The sequence below is a fragment of the Agelaius phoeniceus genome, chromosome 32 (genome assembly GCF_051311805.1).
Source record: "Agelaius phoeniceus isolate bAgePho1 chromosome 32, bAgePho1.hap1, whole genome shotgun sequence".
Taxonomy (NCBI): domain Eukaryota; kingdom Metazoa; phylum Chordata; class Aves; order Passeriformes; family Icteridae; genus Agelaius; species Agelaius phoeniceus.
Genome location: NC_135296.1, coordinates 1,851,490 through 1,871,010, shown reverse-complemented (window position 1 = coordinate 1,871,010; position 19,521 = coordinate 1,851,490). Strand labels below are relative to the sequence as shown.

Sequence of the window (19,521 nt, the reverse complement as noted above, 5' to 3'; positions counted from 1 at the left end):
GCCTCTCGCGTGGGGCCCTGAGGGCTGCACAGCTCGGGCTGGCTGTGCCACACGAACTGTTCAGCCCTGCTGCTGTCCTTGGCCAGCTGCAGAGAGCACAAGGCTTTGGGCATTTCTCAGAGGCCCCCAGCTGGCCGGAGCAGCCCCTCCGGCCAGCAGCCGCTGTGCCTCAGAGCCCTCCCTCATGCTGGGGCCATGCAGGGGCCATGGGCCTGCAGGAGGCTCCTGTTCTTGAGCCAGGAGCGAGGCTGCAGCTCCCGCCTTTGGGCCCCGGGCCGCAGCAGCCCAGGGGAGGCCCAGCTGCAGAGCTCACAGCCCCTGCTGGGTTTCACTTGGACACTTTGGAGCCCATATTCTCTCTGCGGTTGCTGTTTCCGTGTTCCACGTGCCATTCCCATATTCTCTTCCCTGGTCCTTGTCTCCATTTGCGGACCCTGTCCCCATCTCTGGTCCCCTTCCTGGTCCCTATCCCCTTCCCCGGTACCATTCTTGGACCCATTCTCGGTCCCTATCTTCATTCTTGGTCCCATTCCCGGTCCGTCTCCCCACTCCCGTTCCCGGTCCCCGTCCCCAATCCCGGTCCCCGTCCCCATTCCCGGTCCCCATTCCCGCTCCTTGTTCCCATTCCCCCTCCCTGTCCCTTCTCACCGGACGCCGCCGCCATCGGTCCGGCCGCGGCGGCCCTCACATAACCGAACAAACCCCGCGCTGCTCCCGCCCACCAATCCCAGCGCGCGATCTATCTCGTATTTGCATAACCACGCCTTCTATCGTGGCCCCGCCCACCGCGGGCTGCAGCCGCCTCCGGGCGCTGTTTGCTCCCAGTTCCCTCCCAGTGCTCCCAGTAAGAGCGGGACTGGCAGGGAGAGCGCTCCCAGTTCCTTCCCGCTGATCTCAGGATCCGTACCCGGTGCTCCCAGGATCACTCCCACTGCCGCGCGAGGCGCGGCTGTTTCGGAACCCGCCCAGGGCAGAGCGCGGCTGTTTCTGGGGCTCGGCACTGCTCGGGCCGGGTTGGGAGCGACAGAAAAGTGGGAGAAAGAGGAGGGAAAGAGGAGGAAAAGGAGGAGTGGAAGGAAGAGGAGCAGCAGAACCACGTTGGTTTCCCCGTCGCCTTCTCCCGCCGCTCAGGCCGAAGCTCCCCCGGCTCCTGCTGCATCGCCGCCTCCAGGAGCCGCGGGTGAGCGGGATGGGGGAGTTCGCCCCGGATCCACCGGGGGGTTTTCGGGAGGGATTTTTGTGGGTCAGGGGATGTTTGGTTCTTGCTGTACCCGAAACTCGAACAGTAAATTTCCCCTGGAGGGAACATGGAGGGGGTCTCACGTTCGCCCGGTACCGTCGTGCACAGGGGCGATCACGGATTTGGGGATACCCGGGAGAGCCGGGGGGGAACGCGGGAGCCCCGGAGCGGGGAGAGCGCAGAAGGGCGATCCCGGAGCCGGGGGACAAACCGGCTGCCTGGAGGGGTGGGGGAGGCTGGGGATGAGCGGGCTCCGGGCCCCCCGAGGCTGAAAGGGGCGCTGACTTCTCCAGCTGCACTTGGGCAGTGGGACCATCAAACCCAACGGGTTCAGCCCTTGTTTTCCCCCAAACCAGGATTTCCCATTCCCCAACCTTGGCCCGATGGAAGAAGAGGCCGTGAGGAAAAGGAAGATGGCCGGGGAGCCCCAGGCAGGTGAGGAGGAAGTCAGTGCCCCTTTCCCCCTCTCTCCTGCTCCATCTCCCAGCCCAGCACGGCCCCCGGCTGCAGGACAACCCTGCTGCCAAAGCTGTCCTGCTGGGGACGCACTGGGGGCATCTCCTTGCCCTTCCCTGTGGCACGGAGGCAAATCCCATCCTCTCCTTGTCCTTCCTCCCCCAGACCAGGAGCTGAGCATGGAGAGCAGGGAGGGCAAATCCCCACAGCAGAACCTCGTGGAAGAGGCCGTTTTGTGCGGCTCCACAGCACAGGAATCCAACGGGGAGGAAAAGCCTTGGAGATCCCTCACAAGGAGGGGCTGCAGACGCAGATCACGGGGATCTGAGGAGGAAAGACCCACCCTGGACTGGGGAGGTGGCCGGAGTTCGGAGCTGGGGGTTGATGAGCAGCTTCAGGATGGGGAGAAGCGCCACAAGTGCTCAGAATGTGGGAAGAGCTTTAGTAAGAGATGCTACCTCGTCATCCATTGGAGAATCCACACAGAGGTGCGGCCATACAAGTGTCCTGAGTGTGAGAAGAGCTTCAGGAGGAGCTCCCACCTGACTGTCCACCAGAGGATCCACACTGGGGAGAAGCCCTACGAGTGTGATAAATGCAGGAAGAGGTTTCAGACCAGTTCTCATCTCCTCCAGCACCAGCGCATTCACTCAGAGGAGAGGCCCTTCCGCTGCCCTGACTGCAGGAAGGGCTTCAAGGACAACTCCACCCTCGTCAAGCACCGGCGCACCCACACGGGAGAGAGGCCCTATGAGTGTGATCAATGCAGGCAGAGGTTTCACACCAGCTCCCATCTCCTGCTGCACCAGCGCATTCACACAGACGAGAGGCCCTTCCGCTGCCCCAACTGCGGGAAGGGCTTCAGGCGCAACACCCACCTCACCAGCCACCGGCGCATCCACACCGGGGAGACGCCCTATGAGTGTCCCGAGTGTGGGAAGAGATTCCGGCACAGCTCCGCCTTGACCCACCATCAACGGAGCCACCACTAAGGGCAGCCCTGTGAGTCCTCCTGAGTGCAGGAAGAGCTTTGTATGGTGCTCCAGCTCCATCCCCCACGGGAGATCCACCCTGGATGATCCCCAGTGATCCCCGGTGATCTGTGGTGCCGGTGATCCATGTTGGGAAGACACCTGGCTGGGGGGCTCCACATCCTCCTGTCTCCCTCTGGGCACCTGCACACATCCACAGAATAACATCCAAAATCCATTTTGTAGAGCTGGTTTGTCCACTCCTGACCCCAGAAAAAATCACTTTTTGCATCTTCTGGTGGTCTTAACAACACTGGATAGTCTTGGAGGTCTTCTCCAATGTAAATCCATCGTTTTAATTCTCTCTGACCCACAGACATCTTCTACAGCCAAATGGGGACGGACTAGGGCAAAACCCTCAATTTTCCAATTTTGGAGACAGTTAGGTGGAAACTCCTCCAAAAAAGGTTCTTCCCACACACCCAAGCACGTGGATGCTCTGCCAGGACGGATACATAAATCTTTTTTTTTTTTCTGCCTTGAAACAAAAAGGTTTCTGTTCATTCCTTTCAAAGCCCTGAAACTGTGGTAGAAATAAAGGCATTGGACTAAGGCATGCATGGGGACATGTGGGGGACAATGACATGTGTAGGGCCATGGGGGGACATGGACATAGACAGGACCATGTGGGACATGGCGGAACACAGACATGGATGGGAACATGGGAAACATGCATGGGGACATGAACTGGGACAGCGTCAATGCCACCACTACAGTGCCACCAGCACCTTCATCTTGCCATGGCAAAGCGCTGCCTGATGCAGTTCCTTCCACCACATCCCCGCTGTCACCACCGCGGTGTCCGAGCTGAATGTCACCACCTATCAGGGCAGATGGGTGGGGACATTGTTCAGCTGGTGACAAGTGGCCTGGAAGCAAGTGACAGCCACCAGGGTGTCCCAGGGCCACCGCACTTAGGGGACCTCAACTGCCCCTGGGGACAGGCTGGGGACAGGCTGGGGACAGGGGAAAAGGTCAGTGTCACCTGGCGGGTCATGTTGCCCTGCACTGGGTGTCACCAGAGGTGTCCTGGTGGCAGCATCCACACAGATGTGGCAACATCGTCCCTTGATGTGTGTCATGGTTGCATCGTGTCCCTCCCCTCTGTAGGTCCCTATCCCCCACCATGGCTCCCTGTCACCCCTCTGTGTGTCGCTGTCCTGTCCCATGTGTCCCTGTCCCCTTCTGTGTGTCCCTGTCCCTCTCCCTATGTCCCTGCCCCCACCCCTGGTGGGGCTGAAGTCCCCGAGGTCTTGGGGTCATGTCCTGCAGGGTCTCTTTGTGTCCTGCAGGGTGTCCCTGTCTCCCTCAGGATGTTCCCATGGCTATTCCTGGCACTGACTGTCTGCGCCCACCCTGGCACAGGTGGAGTCATGCCACGACACCTGTGACACCCCACGACATCCCATGACACCCTTTGATTTTGAGTCCTTCCCCCTCCATTTTGGGTCCACTCCCCGTGCTATGGGTCCCACTTCAAACCACCCCAGAACCCCCCAAAATTCCTGACCCATGATGTCCACGCATCCCCCTGGAAGTCCCCCCAGGCTCTCGGCCACGGAACTGTTGCTGGTGACATTGAGCCACAGGATCCACAGGCTGTCCCCAAGGGTGGCCCTGGCTGCTGCCTCCAGTGGCCCCGGCTGCAGCAGGTCCCTCATGGAGGCCAGGACTGCAACCCCAAACATCAGTCAGTGACCCCGAAAATTCATCAGGGTTCCCAAAAATTCACTAGGGATCCCAAAAACTCCATTAGAGAGCCCCGGCCCCAAATCCATCATGACAGGTTCCGCATGCTGGCCGGTACTGCGACCCCAAAAATTCATCATGGATCCCAAAAACCCCCAAAATTCGTCAGGGATCTCAAAAATCCATCAGGGATCCCGCAATGCCCTGCTGGGGACAATCCTGATGTGTCCCTTAAGGAGTTGAGGACACCCCCAGGATGTCCAGCTGTTGTAGTGTGTTTTCTTAATTTGGCAGGTTCTCTGTGTAATTTGTGGTTTTGCAAGCCCTCTTTACTGTCCTCCCCGTTATTCAGTTTAGTTCTGTTTGTTACCCAGCTACTCCCTGCCAAGTTTCAAACGTCCCCCTCTTCTCAGCTGTTAACCCCTCCTGCCCCTACCTTTGCCCCAGAACCTTCCTTACTCCTCCTTCCATTAAATGTCAATCCCTCCCCGAACCTGCCGTCCCCTTTAGAAACTTCCCTGTCAGTTTTTATCCTTGGAAACCCCATTAGTTTACTCAAGCTGTTCTCCTCCCTTGAAATCCTTCATTGGTTTACACATTGTATTCCCTGCCTTGTGTTCCACCCCCAGTTCCCCCAATTAGCCAGAGATTTTATCCTCCCCGAGACCCCCCTGTTTATAAGCTATTGTCTGCCCTCTCTTCAGGGTCCTGGGATCCTGGACTCGTATTGCCCCTCAGCCCTCAGGGCAGGTTTTGCCCCCGAGCAAAGCAGCACGGGCCGGATAGCTCAGTCCCTCCTGGGGACAGAGAGTCCAAACACCCAGGCTGCTCGTAGCCATGGCTACCTTAAGCAAGCTTAGTGGATATCAGCTCTTTAGTGGTTATCAGCTCTCTTAGAATTCCAGCTCTTTGCTTGCTAAGGTGCCTGGCAGGCTATTGGGGGAAGCAGACGAGAGAGGAGAAGAAAGGTCCTGGTGTTCCACAGCGATGCTTTTAGTGGGTGGTCTGTGAAGGGTTCCAGCGACGGCTCTTCTTCTGCCAAATGGGCTAAACCAGCCCCTTTTTATAGGGTACAAAAGGATCCAAATTTGTCCAATAGTAGGGGTTGGGGGAAAGTGACCTATGGGGTTACAGAGATAAGCTAGGGTCCGAGAGGTGGAAGACAGGAGCCGATTTTGCTATCTCACCGTGACTCAGCAATTCCTATCCTTAAGCCTCAGCCCTCCCTGGGGCCCTGGCCAATTCCATGGAGCCTGCTACAGACTCAGGGAGTTTTACCATCGAATAGAGTTCCCCCGGTTCCACCCCAGGGCCCGTGCTGCTGCCTTTTTGTTTCTGCGCCGAACCTCCCCTGGCAGCTGGGATTCTGCGGAGCTCCAACGGGGGCTCTGTCCCGACCCTGTTATCATCCAGCCGGGACTCAGCGCCCCGCGACAGATCCGCCACATCCACCCCTCCCCGCCCTGTGTGTCCCCCCTCACCCTCCCTGCCCTGCGGACATTTGGGGACACCCCTCTCACCCAGGTGTCGCTTCTGGGGGTCCCTGGTGAGCTGCACGGCCACGGCCAGGCCGATGCCCTAAGGGCAGCCGGTGACAGTGTGGGCTGGGGGGTGGCCATGGTGTCACCGCCTCCACCCCGGGCAAAGGCTCTGAACGGGATCAGCGCTCATGTGGCACCGGGATCAGGGTCAGGACGGGGGACAAAGGGGGATGTTAAAAACACCAATCACTTGTTTTCAAAATTTTAAAAGTTTAATAGTAACAAAATGGTTATAAAAGTAGTAATACAATTAGAGTAATAATAATTTGGACAAGTTGAATTAGGAGAATATGAGACAATAAACACAAAGAGTTACGGACGTCTGGGTACCTCTTTCTGGGCAGCACGAGCCCGAAAAAGGACACCCGTAAACAAAGGATTAACCCTTAAAAACAATAGCCTGTTGCATATTCATCCACTTCATACATGATGCATAAATTCCATTCAAATACAGGATTCTGTCTGGTCATCGGCAACTTCTTCCTCCAAATCCTAACAGCGCCTTCGAGGCGGGAAGAAGTTCGTTTCTTCTGGTAAGAGGGCAATAAATTCTTTTTCTCTGAAAGATTTAGGTGTCCTGGGGCTGCTATCTCACTGCGAGTCCTTTCTTTTTAAAAAAGTATCCTACATAGCATCGTTTCTATTTTAACAATTTTTATAACCTAAAACTATATTTAACACAGTACTTAAGAGAATTAATACAGCATTACTTTCTAACACAACACGTATAATATTATTTTTAATATTTGCAAAAATCCAATCATAAAATACATGCATTTTTCACAATCCCCACTCTTATTCTTTGTAAATCATTTGGCTTGAGCAATATTTCTTATCTACTTGCATCTTCTGGACTATGCTGGCAAAATAAAAGAGGGGATTACACAAGGAAGAGATATAAAAACAGTTGTAACACATAAAATGAAAGATCTTAATTTCTTCTAATACATTACCCCACTAGCTAGGTTTTAGCATTGTTTTCTAATTATTTTGGACCGGTACCTGGGTTATTATATGCATATATATATATATATATATATTTCTCTTTGATTTCTTTTGCTTTTGCTAGAATGACTTTTCTGTGGTCATCAATCTTCAACAATCTGATATATTAAACTTTCCACAAACACCCCCTTCTTTTGCCAATAAATAGTCTAAAGCCAACCTATTCTGATACACTACAGGTTTCGTTTGGCTTAGCTGACTTGATATTAACTCTAATGCCTGGGCGGCTTTATTTGCTATCATTTCCATAACTGCTTGGAGTCTTGTAATACGACTCAATAGATAATTTGGGGTCAATACAGAGTTAAAGTGCTGTGCTGGTTTTACCTTTATATTTACTATTTGTTTTTTTACCAAATCTTGAACTGTCTCTTCAAGATTAAATGTAAAACAAATCCATCTCTCTCCTTTTGGACATTCAATTCCAAATCTATCACCACTTTTTCCTAAGTTTCTTGTAATCTAATAATTTTCTCCTTTTTGCCTACAGGTTCTTAATTTGGATGGGTTATAACCGTGGCTGTTGACATAGGTGTGTGTAATAAAAGAGGAACTTTGGTTTCTTTCCATGTGATGCTTTCTGTAGCATTTGTGACACATCTTGCTGGTATCTCGAAAGGGAAAGGACAATAAATGAGTGCCAGAAACAGGAATAACAGAGCTCCATTATGGCTCCCACCTCCCATGCCTGTGAGGTTGCAACCCACAGCAGGTGTATTTGATCTTCTCAGTGGCAAAATACAGAGGCCAATCTGGTCTTGCCCTCTATTTCCTTGTCACTTTCTCTTAACTAGTTTCTAGGCAAATTGTTTTGGACACCCTTTAACTGTGGTCTCTTACCGTTCCTCAGGTATCTCTCATTCAACAGGCACTAATAATTCCCATCCACAAAACAAAGTTATTACTTTAACACTTTTTGCAATAGGAGCATAAATTTTGTGAACCACAATACTAATTATTCCCACAATTCAAGCATTTACTCATAACCCAGCTAGCATGTCCAGTATTGGAATGAATCAAATAAAGTTTACTAATGGAAATAGTAATTCCCTTTCCCCCCTGTACAATTCACAGGGAAGGTCAGAATACAAAAACAGTCTTGATCTTTTTATCTGAAGTATTCCTCCCCAAAGGAGATGTTTTATTCAGGTACTGCTTGAAACCAATGATATAAGCATTGTCTTACTTCTTAATTCAGTGTTATTCTTTGTAAATTTCTTGGATCGTTTGGGTTTTTCTAAACTATTACCATTCAGTCCCCATTGGAAAGTCAGTTCGGTATCACCCGGTTTAAGTGTGATAGTCTATTCTTCAGGTTTCTTCACAAGTCCTTTGATTCTGCTGGCATGAATTCACCCTCTTTCCATGATTCTGATTGTTGCTTCAGTAGTACCTGGAAAGGACTTCCTAATAGCATAGTAATAAAAGAAAGACAATACTGCATTAACTTCTACCATTCGCTTTTCTTCTAAACTTTCTGGGTTTAGCTAAAAGCTTTCTCCACAGCAGCCTCTTCTTCTTCTATCCAGCTGTGCTAATAGCTGCAGAGGCAAATTCTTCTTTCTTTGAGTTACAGTTAGTTAAATAAGAAAAGCCTGACCAATTTCAACACGAGATGTATCACATCTATTGCTTTTTACTTTTTGGGCAGCATTTAATTGTTTTAGCCTTACAAACCCATTCTTCAGAAAAAAAACAAAACAACTTATTTTTAACAGCAAACAAAACACACAAAAGAAAAAAACTAAAAAAAAACCTTCTTACTTAAGAAAAACAACCTACTTTGTGAGGTTTGGAGAGTCATCAATCTCTGCTTTGATTTTATCTTTTAGTGCTAGCCCCCTCCCCATCTTTTCAGGCCTTGCTGTCAATGCTGTTCTTTGCCCTTCCCCCGGTGCTGCCACTTCGCTGCAGGGCCGGAGCAGGGGGGAGCAGCCACGGGCATGGGGACCCTGGGGGCTGCCTTGGGTCTCTTTTTCCCCATCTCTCTCTCTTCTTCTCTCTCTTTCTCTTTCCTTCTCTCTCTCTAGTCCCCTTACCGGGGCCGACGCTGCCATCCTGGACTCGGGACCCCGGCAGTCTGGGAGCCCCCCCGGCAGTTCCGCCACGGAGCCAGTGCGCTCCTGCCCGGCAAACCCGTGTGTCCCCTGCTGCCAGCACCGCCGCCGGGTCACCTCCATGGATCGGTGCCTGCCGCAGCCCCCAAGACCCCGCCGCTCGTAGGGAGCGGTCAGACACCTCCCAGCCTTGACAACCCCAAACTTGGCGTCCCCAGGTGCTCCTGACGTTCTTTTTCTTTCTCTAGTCAACTTATCCTCTTTTCTCTTCAAGGAGGGTCCATCCTGCTAAACCCTTTCTGGACCCCAGTTCGGCATTGAATAACCCCCTAAACAACCATGTGTTGAGACACTTCCTTGCCTTTCATGCAAAAAAACCCCATTCACACTCCTGCTCTCTTCTAGCACCAAGATGTCATCACTTCACATTCTAACATCTCAGAGTTTGCTAACCACCTCCCTACTTCAACTTCTCTCTTTCTTTCCTTCTTGCCTGGTTTTTTTTGTTTGTTTTTGTTTTTTTTTTTTTTTTTTGATTCAACACACCTCAGACGGTACGAGGTGAACTTAACTAATTTACTTCTAAAAGTAAGCTTAGAACTTTCTTTTACTAGGATTGCAGTAGCTATTATAACTTAAATACATACTGGCTAGCTGTGGCTTACTGGGTCTAACATCTTTTGATATATAAGCTACCAGATATTTTTTACTCTTCTTCACTCCTGAATTAAAATTTTATTAGCTACTCCATTTTCTGTATTTATGTATAAATGATAAAGGATTTTTCAAACAAGGGTAAGCTTAAAGCTAGTACTTAGGCTAGTTTTAACTTAACTCTTTTAATTTAACAATATCTTCTTTGGTCTGTTTTATATCATCTCCTTCTGTCAATTTTTTTTCATACACAAATTTTGCTACCTGTGTGTATCCCTCAATCTATAATCTATAATATTTCAATAATCTAGGTAATTTTCTGATCTCCCTCTTTGAAGAGGGAGGGAGAAGGAATAAAATTCTTGCAATTTTCTCATGGTTGGGTGTGACTGTGTCACAAGGGTTTTCAGGGTGAAGAAGAGACGAGAACGTTGACTCCATGATCAGAAGGCTTGATTTATTATGTTATGATATATGTTACATTAGACTATACTAAAAAGCAATAGAAAGGAAAGGCTTTCTTGAGAAGCTAGCTAAGCTAAGAATAGAAAAGGAATGAATAACAAAGATCTGTGTCTCAGACAGAGCAAGAGCCAGCTCTGCCATGAGTGGTCAAGAAATCCAAACACCCACAGGAGACCAATCACCTGTTGCATTCCACAGCAGCAGATAACCATTGTTTACTTTGGTTGCTGAAAACTGCAGCTTCTCACAAGGAAAAATCCTAAGAAAGGATTTTTCATGAAAGATGTCTGCGACAGTTGGGTTTCCAGCTACTTTTATTTATTAAGTGTCTAAGATATTTTACCACTGGGTAGTGAGTCTGAGTTCTTTTATTAACCTCCCTTAAATCTTGTACTAGTCTATAACTCCCATCAGACTTTACTGGGGGAATAGGGATATTATGAGGAGACATACAAGGTTCTAATGCCCCATCCTTTATTAGTCCTTCTATTACTGGCTTCAAACCTTCCTGTCCCTCTAAAGATACAGGATACTGACGTACAAGTATGGGACAATCTTCTCTCTCAATTGTAACCCTTATGGGGTTGATATTTAATCCTCTCCTATCTCCTTCTCTAGCCCAAACTTCTTTGTTGATTTTTTTTCCTTCATCTTCTTGGCCTAATTTTAAAACTCTAGCTGTCATTTTCCCATTTTCTGATACAACTCCTATTCTTAATTGCACTTGTAAGACTCTTCCCAATAAATTGCTACCTGCCCCTGGGACCAATAAGACATCTCCCATCCAAATTCTAGTTTCTTCTCTCAATTACCACATCTTTAATGACTAGAAATGTAAAACTTTCTCTTTTTGCTTTTGTTACTTTCACTATATGTTTGCTCACACTGTAACTTTTTGGAACATATAACAGGCAGGTTCTCTCTGCCCCTGTGTCTATTACAAATTCTAATTCTTCTTCTTGGGGACCCACTTTTAAAGTTATCACAGGCTCCAGATGGTATTTGTCCCTCAAAAAAAAAAAAAAAATTAGAGCTTATGACCTCCCTATTCCTCCTCTGTGCCCATCTCTTTAAAGATTTTCAGATCTTCGGCTTACTTAGGACCATTTTCCTATTTCTCTTAAGTTTGTTTATCTATTTAGTTGGAGTTTTTTCTTTCTCCTCTAAAAGCTGTCCCTCAAAAACCTTTTGTTTTTGCATTTCGCCTTTGATATGCTGTCTCATTTATTCCCTTGGTTATGTAATTACGATAATTATTCATGTGTTTACACCCCTCCTCAATATTTTAACTTTATTTAGGAGGTACAGTTGACGTTTTGTCTTCTCTGGGGGTCCCCGTGGATTATCTTTTTCCTAAGCTTTTATTTCAGTTGCTCTGATTAATTACCTTTCTTCTTGAGAAAAATATTATTTTCATTACAGACCGCATTTCTTCTCAAGTATAAATGTTTGGACCTAAAAATTGGTCTAATTGTTCAGCTATGCCTATGGAATCCTCTAAAAAGCCCTTTTATTTATTTCTTAAAATTTCAGTCCTCAGACGAAGTCAAAGGAGCATTTACAAACTCTGGTCTGTCCCTTCCTATGAGAACCTCTCTTAATGGAAATAGACTAATCCCTTTATCCCATTCTTTTTGGATTTTTATCTTCTATAGCCTTTCTCCCATATTTTTAGGAAGGAGAGGGCTTTCTTTTAACTGAACTTTTAGTGTTTTGATGAGGTGATTCCTTTAGAGAGTTCCCCTGAGCAGCCGGAGCTGTGGTTACGAAGGGAACGGAGCTCAGGGCAGGACAGGGGACTCGGCACAGCTCCGGGTCTGGGTGCTCCAAAGGTGGGGTCTGCAGGGGGAATCACCCGAGGGGATCGGCACAGCTCCGGGTCTGGGTGCTCCAAAGGTGGGGTCTGCAGGGGGAATCACCCGAGGGGATCGGCACAGCTACGGGTCTGGGTGCTCTAAAGGTGGGGTCTGCAGCCGGGATCGCCCGAGGGGCTGTCGTTGAAACTCTTTTTGGTCAGCCTCTCAGGAGAGCTCTTTACCTCCTTAGCAAGGTGGACTGGAAGGTGAATACATTCAAAGTCACAACCGGCCAGCTCACACAATCTTAACCTGGCCTTCCAGATCAGCTGAACTATCAGCTCCTGTGGCTGTGTGATGGTTTTGGATCGCTGATGGGAGAGGAAAACCCACTCTATGATTAGAAGTGGATCCTTTTGTACTTCAAACCACTGGAATATCAACCTGTGTATATGTGGTAACTTCCCCAAAACAATGAATTCGCAAGGCAACTCGGGCTTATAACGATGAGCCTGCCTCTCAGCCAAAGCCTTCTGCACTTTTTGGAGGGCAGTTTTTGCCTCTGGGGTCAGTTCTCTGGGAGAGGCTAGCTCTCTCTCTCCCTTCAGTAAATTGAGAAGGGGAGCTAGGTCCTTGTTGGTGAGACCCAGCCAAGGCCTGACCCAGTTGAAAGACACAAGGAATGGAGATCTGCTAGGGTTTTGGGATCAGTCTTAATTTCCAGTTTCTGCGGAACAATGGTCTGCACAGTGATTTGCAAGCCCAGGTAATTCCAAGGTGGCATCCTCTGAACCTTGTTTTCCTGCAGCTGGAATCCAGCAGAGGTTAAAACTTTAACCACTAGGTCAAGTGCGTCTTGGAGTATTGTGTCATTGGGGGCACACACAAGCACATCATCCATGTAGTGTAGGATGATTGCCTCTTTTTTCTGGGCGTGCACTGGGGACAGCAATGAAGCCACGTACCCCTGGCAGATGGATGGACTGCATTTCATCCCCTGTGGCAATACTTTCCAGTGGTAGCGTTTCACTGGGGCTTTTCGGTTGGTGGTGGGAACCGAGAAGGCAAACCGTGGTGCATCCTCTGGGTGTAGGGGAATATGGAAGAAACATTCCTTGATGTCTAGGACAGCCAATTGCCAATTTTGGGGGAGCATCGTTGGGGAGGGCATCCCTGGCTGGAGAGACCCCATGTCCACAATTCTTTTGTTTATTTCTCTTAAATCATGGAGAAGCCGCCACTTATCCTTCCCTGGCTTTTTTATTACGAAGACCAGGGAATTCCAGCAGCTAGATGTCACTTCAATGAGTCCTTTAGCCAATTGTTCTGCCACAAGCTCCTCGAGCGCCTCTATCTTTTCATCACTGAGTGGCCACTGTTTTACCCAGACTGGGTCATTTTTCAGCCATGTTAACTTGTGGACAAGAAGCTCAACAGTGACCGCTTAAAAAAATCCTGCGGTGTCTTAGGGATGACCAATTTGACCCCCCACTGGGACATGGTGTCTCTACCCCACAAGGGAGCTTTGTAATTAGTAACAAATGGACGGACACTGGCCAATTTTCCATCTGGTCCCTCAATTTGCACAATGCTCTCTGATATCTTTGCCAATGTGAATCCTCCTACACCTTGGATTTGACCAGCCACGGGCTGCAAGTCCTAATGTGACGGCCACAACCTTTCAGGTATGATTGTCACATCTGCCCCTGGGTCAAGCAACCCTTCCGCGTGGAGATGTTCTGTTCCACGGATTAGGTTGCAACCCATAATGGGTTTGTCCTCGACAAACACTTCTGCTCAGTATACATCTGTTCTGGTGGAACAGGAATGGCCTGGGCGATGATTTGCCCCTTGGCCAAATAGAAGGGTGGCTGTGGACAGGGCACCAGGAGAATGAGGTTAGGTATGTCCCCTTTGATGGTCATGGGAGCCACCTCAATCTCCATGGGTGTGTGTGCAGTGTCCCCAATAACAAAGTACTCACTGTCCAATCTTGTGCGATCTTTTGTCAAGCTCTGCAAGTCCTCTGGCAGGTCCACTCCAATGACCGTCCACTGGGTAGACCTGAAAGCAAAAGCTTTGGTGGACACAAGCTTGAAACGCTTGTGAGGCCACCAGATTTTATCCTGTAAATTGTTATTTTGTATTCCCGCACCCCGCTTCCCTTCCTCCCCATTTTCTGTTTTGAGGGAGGTTTCCCCTTCAGGGAAGCCCGCTGCATTTATGTCGTGGCGCGGGGTGGGTGCACGCTGGCATCGGCGTTTTTTGGTGTGAAGGGTGCTTTTGTTGCTGGCTTTGGGGGCAGTCCTGGGCAAAGAGTCCTGTTTTTTTGCATATGAAGCAAATGACATGTTGAAGTTGTTCTGGTGACATCGGTTGCCTCCTCACTCCTGGAGATAGAACGGACACAGTCTCTGGGTTTGTCGGCCTTGACCACACCTCCCACGCAGCAAACAGTTCTGCCTTCCTAGCATAGGCTTCCATCATCTCTGCCAGTGTAGGTGAGGGGTTGAGAGGCAGTCCCAGGAGCACTCTGCTGCAGACTTCATTGGAATTCCTCTGTGCCATCTCTTTCACTATCTCTATCTGTGTCTCGGAGTCCCATACTTGTCTCTCAACCTGTGCACGGAGCCAGTCCACAAACTGTAAGAAACTTTCTGAAGGAGGCTGTTTATTGTCAAGGAAACTACCACTAGCTTCAGCAGTTGGTAGCTGGTTAAAAGCCTTATTTGCAGCCTTTGAAATCTTATCTAGAAAGAATTTTGACAGCACCTGAGCTTGGTCCTCAGGCTTAGCCCACTCCCCTTTGCCGCACAGATGTTCATAGGTAATGTTATTATTCTCTAAATCTTTGGCACCCTGAGGGGTTTGCTTAAATTCTTCCACAAGATCCCTGAGAGATCTCTTCCAGGAGCTTTCCCATAGATGGAACTCTGACTGGGTAAGCAGGCACTGGAAAAGATCTACAATGTCAGCAGGAACAAATTCAAGGGATGTTAATGTAGCTCTCATCATGCTTCTAAAAATTTCACTATTTGTCCCAAATTCGAATTGACTTTTACATAACTCACATTTTGAGTGATATGAGAAGGGCTGGTAGGATCTAGGACCAGCCCTACCACCTGTGTATTGAACAGGGGCTACCAAGGGGATGACTTCTTCCTTCCTGTTTTGGACCCCAGGATTTCTCCCTTCAGCCCCACCCCCGTGGGACCAGACAGGGGACCACCCCCCAGCCCTCAGCCCCACTGCCTTGGGAAGCAGGCAGGGAAACACCCTGCACCCCACCCCCATGGAGACTGGGAGAGGGTACACCCCCTGCCTCTGCCCCTCCCACCCCAGCGCCTTGGTAACTGGGAGGAGGGACATCCCCTCCCCCTGCCCCACCCCCGTGGGAATCGGGCAGGGACCCACCCCCCCAGCCCTCAGCCTCAGCCCCCAACCATCGGCCCCACCCCCCCAGCCCTCAGCCCCACCCCCCAGCCTTCAGCCTCACCCCCCAGCCCTCAGCCCCACCTCCCCAACCCTTGGCCCCACCCTCTTGGGGCCCAGATAAGGGGGCATGGAGAACAGGCAGGGGGGCGGGGCAACCATGGGAACCAGGGGCGGGGTCACAGCATGATGCAATGGGGGGCGGGGACACAAAGGCAAGAGGAGGAGAGTCCAAGGGAAGGAAGGGGTTGTAGGACCGGAATGGGGTTGGGGGAGGGGACAGGTGAGCAAAAGGGATTGTGGGGAGAAGAAGGGTAGGGGGAGGGCTGAAACACGTGGATGCCGCCATTTTGGGCTCTGGCCATGTGGTCAGCAGTATCCTGAATGCCAACCTTGTGGTCGCAGCCATTTTGGGAATGGGGGAGGTTAGAACAGGACTTCGGGGTAACAGGAACAAGGTTAGAGGGATTCAGGGAAGGTTCTCTGTCAGCCTGAGCACAACTGCCAGGGCCAGGGTAATGGGAGAGAGGTGGGAAGCCAGGGGAGCAGTGGCAGTGCCAGGTACCCTGAAATTGCCGGAAAGCCTCGCTTCTCTCTCTCAGTTCAGGGGCAGAGGGTTTGGGGAGAGGGGTAGGGGAAGCCGCAGAAGGGGAGATTTGCTCTGGCTGTCCTTTCAAATCCCTCTTCAGGACTTCTTTCCGAATTACCAGGAAAACAGGGAAAAATTGAGACACCGTCCCATCTCCCTTTTCCACTTCAGCTGTTAACAAGACTCCAATTTCATCCCAGGCAGAGACAGAATTAAGATTCTGCTGGATAAACTGAGGGAAATGAAAAGTTACCCAGTGAACAAACCATTTCAAAACTGCTTCGGAAACTGTAAGATTTCCACTACTTAGGGTTTCTAAAATTAGGGTATAAATGCTCCTCTGTGCCGCAGAGAACTTAGCACCCATATCTGCTTCCTGCAGCACATAAATCTACCTTCTTTACAGTGAGCACAAACAAAACTGAAAGCACTGAGTCCACAGCCAATTGTGTTGATGTAGCTGGAGGCAGCTGGGACCATACTGGGATGGATTGGAAGCAACTAGGATTATACTAGGACCATAGTGGGAATGGTGGTACATGACTTGGATCGTACTGGAGGTTACTGGGATCATACTGCTGTTAAAAGGGAGCAACTGGGATCACACTTTGGGCTACTGAGAGCAATGGAGAGTGTCTGAGGTTGGAAATGCAAGATGTGGGTGGGGGTGTGTATTCTATTGCCATCTGGTAGAGGTGGGGCAGTTATCTTATCTTCTGTTAACTGGGCAGTTTTCTTTATCTCTTCCACAACCCCTCCAGGGAGATATCTTCTGTTAATGGGCCATTAAGCCCCATTGACAATCCTCCCTTTCAGGGAGATATCTTCCTTTAAGGGGCCATTGAGCCTCACTGCATGACTGATAAAATTACATCATCCCATTGTGAGATGCCCCACCCAGGGGGAGGAGCCAAGCATCCCTACCTGCATATAATCAGAGATTTGGAACACCACAGTCAGGCTTTTCCCACTGGATTCTCAGAGGAGCAGCTTTTCTTCTCCACTGGATTCACCGAGGAAGACCAGACCTATCTACACCACCACTGGAGCTTTGGAGGAAAACTACACCATTCTGCAGGATCACTGCTTCAACAGAACCACATCTGTCACACCAGGAGGACGGCAGCCACCATTTAATTGGAGTGCAACAAACAACCTGGCTAACAGGGTGTCAGGTTGGATTCTGACTCTGTCAGTGGTTTTTTTGTTCTACTGCATTTTTTATTTTATTTTTCCTAGCAAAGAACTGTTATTCCTATATCCATATCTTTCCCTGAGTGCCCCTTAATTTCAAAATTATAGTAATTTGGAGGGAAGGGGTTTACATTTTCAATTTTAAGGGAGGCTCTGCCTTCCTTAGCAGACACCTGTTTTTCAAACCAAGACAGGCAGTGGGACCATCAAACCCAACGCGCTCAGCCCTTGTTTTCCCCCAAACCAGGATTTCCCATTCCCAAACCTTGCCCCCATGCAGGAGAAGGAGGCCATGAGGAAGAGGAAGATGGCGCGGGAGGCCCAGGTAGGTGAGGAGGAAGTCACTGCCCCTTTCCCCCTCTCTCCTGCTCCATCTCCAAGCCCAGCACGGCCCCCGGCTTCAGAACAACCCTGCTGCCAAAGCTGTCCTGCTGGGGACTCACTGGGGGCATCTCCTTGCCCTTCCCTGTGGCACAGAGGCAAATCCCATCCTCTCCTTGTCCTTCCTCCCCCAGACCAGGAGCTGAGCATGGAGAGCAGGGAGGCTGAGTCACCACAGCAGAACCTCGTGGAAGAGGCCGTTTTGAGTGGCTCCACAGCACAGGAATCCAAGTGGGAGGAAAAACTTCGGAGATCCCTCACAAGGAGGGGCTGCAAATGCAGATCACGGGGATCTGAGGAGGAAAGACCCACCCTGCGCCGGGGAGGTGGCCGGAGCTCGGAGCTGGGGGTCCATGAGCAGCTTCAGTGTAAGGAGAAACCCCACAAGTGCTCAGAATGTGGGAAGAGCTTTAGCCAGAGATGCAACCTGCTGTGCCACATGAGAATCCACACGGGGGGGAGAGGCCCTATATATGTGAGGATTGTGGGAAGAGCTTCAGCCGGAGATGCAACCTGCTGCGCCACATGAGAATCCACATGGGGGAGAAGCCCTATATATGTGAGGAGTGTGGGAAGAGCTTCAGCCAGAGATCCAGCTTGACTGTCCACCTGAGGAGCCACATAGAGGAGAGGCCTTACAACTGCGGGGAGTGTGAGAAGAGCTTCAGCCAGACATGCCACCTGATTGTCCACATGAGGAGCCAAACAGGGGAGAAGCCCTATGAATGTGATCAATGTGGGAAGAGGTTTCAGAGCAGCTCTCATCTTGTCAGGCACCAGCGGATTCACATGGACGAGCAGCCCTTCCGCTGCCCTGACTGCGGGAAGGGCTTCAGGGACAACTCCACCCTCGTGACCCACCAGCGCATCCACACCGGGGAGAGGCCCTATGAGTGTCCAGAGTGTGGGAAGAGCTTCTCACAGAGCTCTATCTGGAGCAGACACCAGCAGAGCCAGCACTAAAGAAGCCCTGCGAGTGCCCCGCATGCAGGGAGAGTTTCCTGTGCTCCTCCAGCTCCATCCCCCATGGGATCCACACTGGATGATCCCCAGTGAGCGCCGGTGGGCAGAGCCCTGGTGACCCATGGTGCCGGTGATCCATGTTGGGAAGACACCTGGCTGGGGGGCTCCGCATCCTCCTGGCTCCCCATGGGCACCTGCACACATCCTCAGACCAACATCAGAAATCCATTATGGAGAGCAGATTTGTTGACCTCTGACCTCAGAAAAATCTCACTTTTTTGCATTTTCTGCTGTCATCAAGCAACACTTGATGACCTTGCAGGTCGTTTCCCACATAAATCCATCCTTTTAATTCTGTCTGGCCCATGGGCATCTTCCACAGCCAAAGGGGGACAGACTGGGGCAAACCCCATGATTTTGGAGACAATGGGGTAGAAGCCCATCCAATAAAGTTTCTTCCCACCAACCCAAGCATGTGCATACTCTGTTTGCAGGACACATAAATCCTTTTGTTTTGATCATGAAACGAAAATGTTTCCCTTTGAAAGCCCAGAAACTGGGGTAGAAATAAAGGTGTTGAACCAAGGCATAGATGGGGACCTGTGGGGGACAATGACATGGATGGGGACATGGGGGGAAATGGCCATGGATGGGGATGTGGGGAACACGGATGGGGACACCAACTGGGACATCATCAATGCCACCACCTGTGCCACCACAGTGCCACCAGTACTGTCATCTCAGCCATGGCCAAGCGCTGTCCAATGCAGTTTCTGCCACCCTATCTCCACTGTCACCACTGAGGTGTCCCAGCTGAATGTCCCCCCTCTACCAGGGCAGGATGGGAACTTGTTCAGCTGCTGACAAGTGGCCCAGAGGTGAGTGACAGCTCCCAGGGTGTCCCAAGGCCATTGTGCTCTGGGGACCCCAAGCACTCCTTGAGACAGGCTGGAGAAAAGGCAAGGGTCAGTGTCACCCACGGGGTCATGTGGCCCCATGCTCGGTGTCACCGGAGGCATCCTGGTGGC

The 19,521-nt window shown here is 50.3% G+C and overlaps 1 pseudogene across 1 annotated transcript in view; it reads left to right on the top strand.

The window, feature by feature from the left end:
• Positions 1-18,493, top strand: part of LOC129133502 (uncharacterized) — a 30,048-nt pseudogene extending 11,555 nt beyond the window's left edge. Inside the window, exons 5-6 of the transcript XR_013185706.1 lie at positions 2,168-2,677; positions 17,979-18,493. The product of XR_013185706.1 is annotated as an uncharacterized LOC129133502 (transcript). The remainder of the gene's footprint in view (positions 1-2,167; positions 2,678-17,978) is intronic.
• Positions 18,494-19,521: the final 1,028 nt, after the last annotated feature.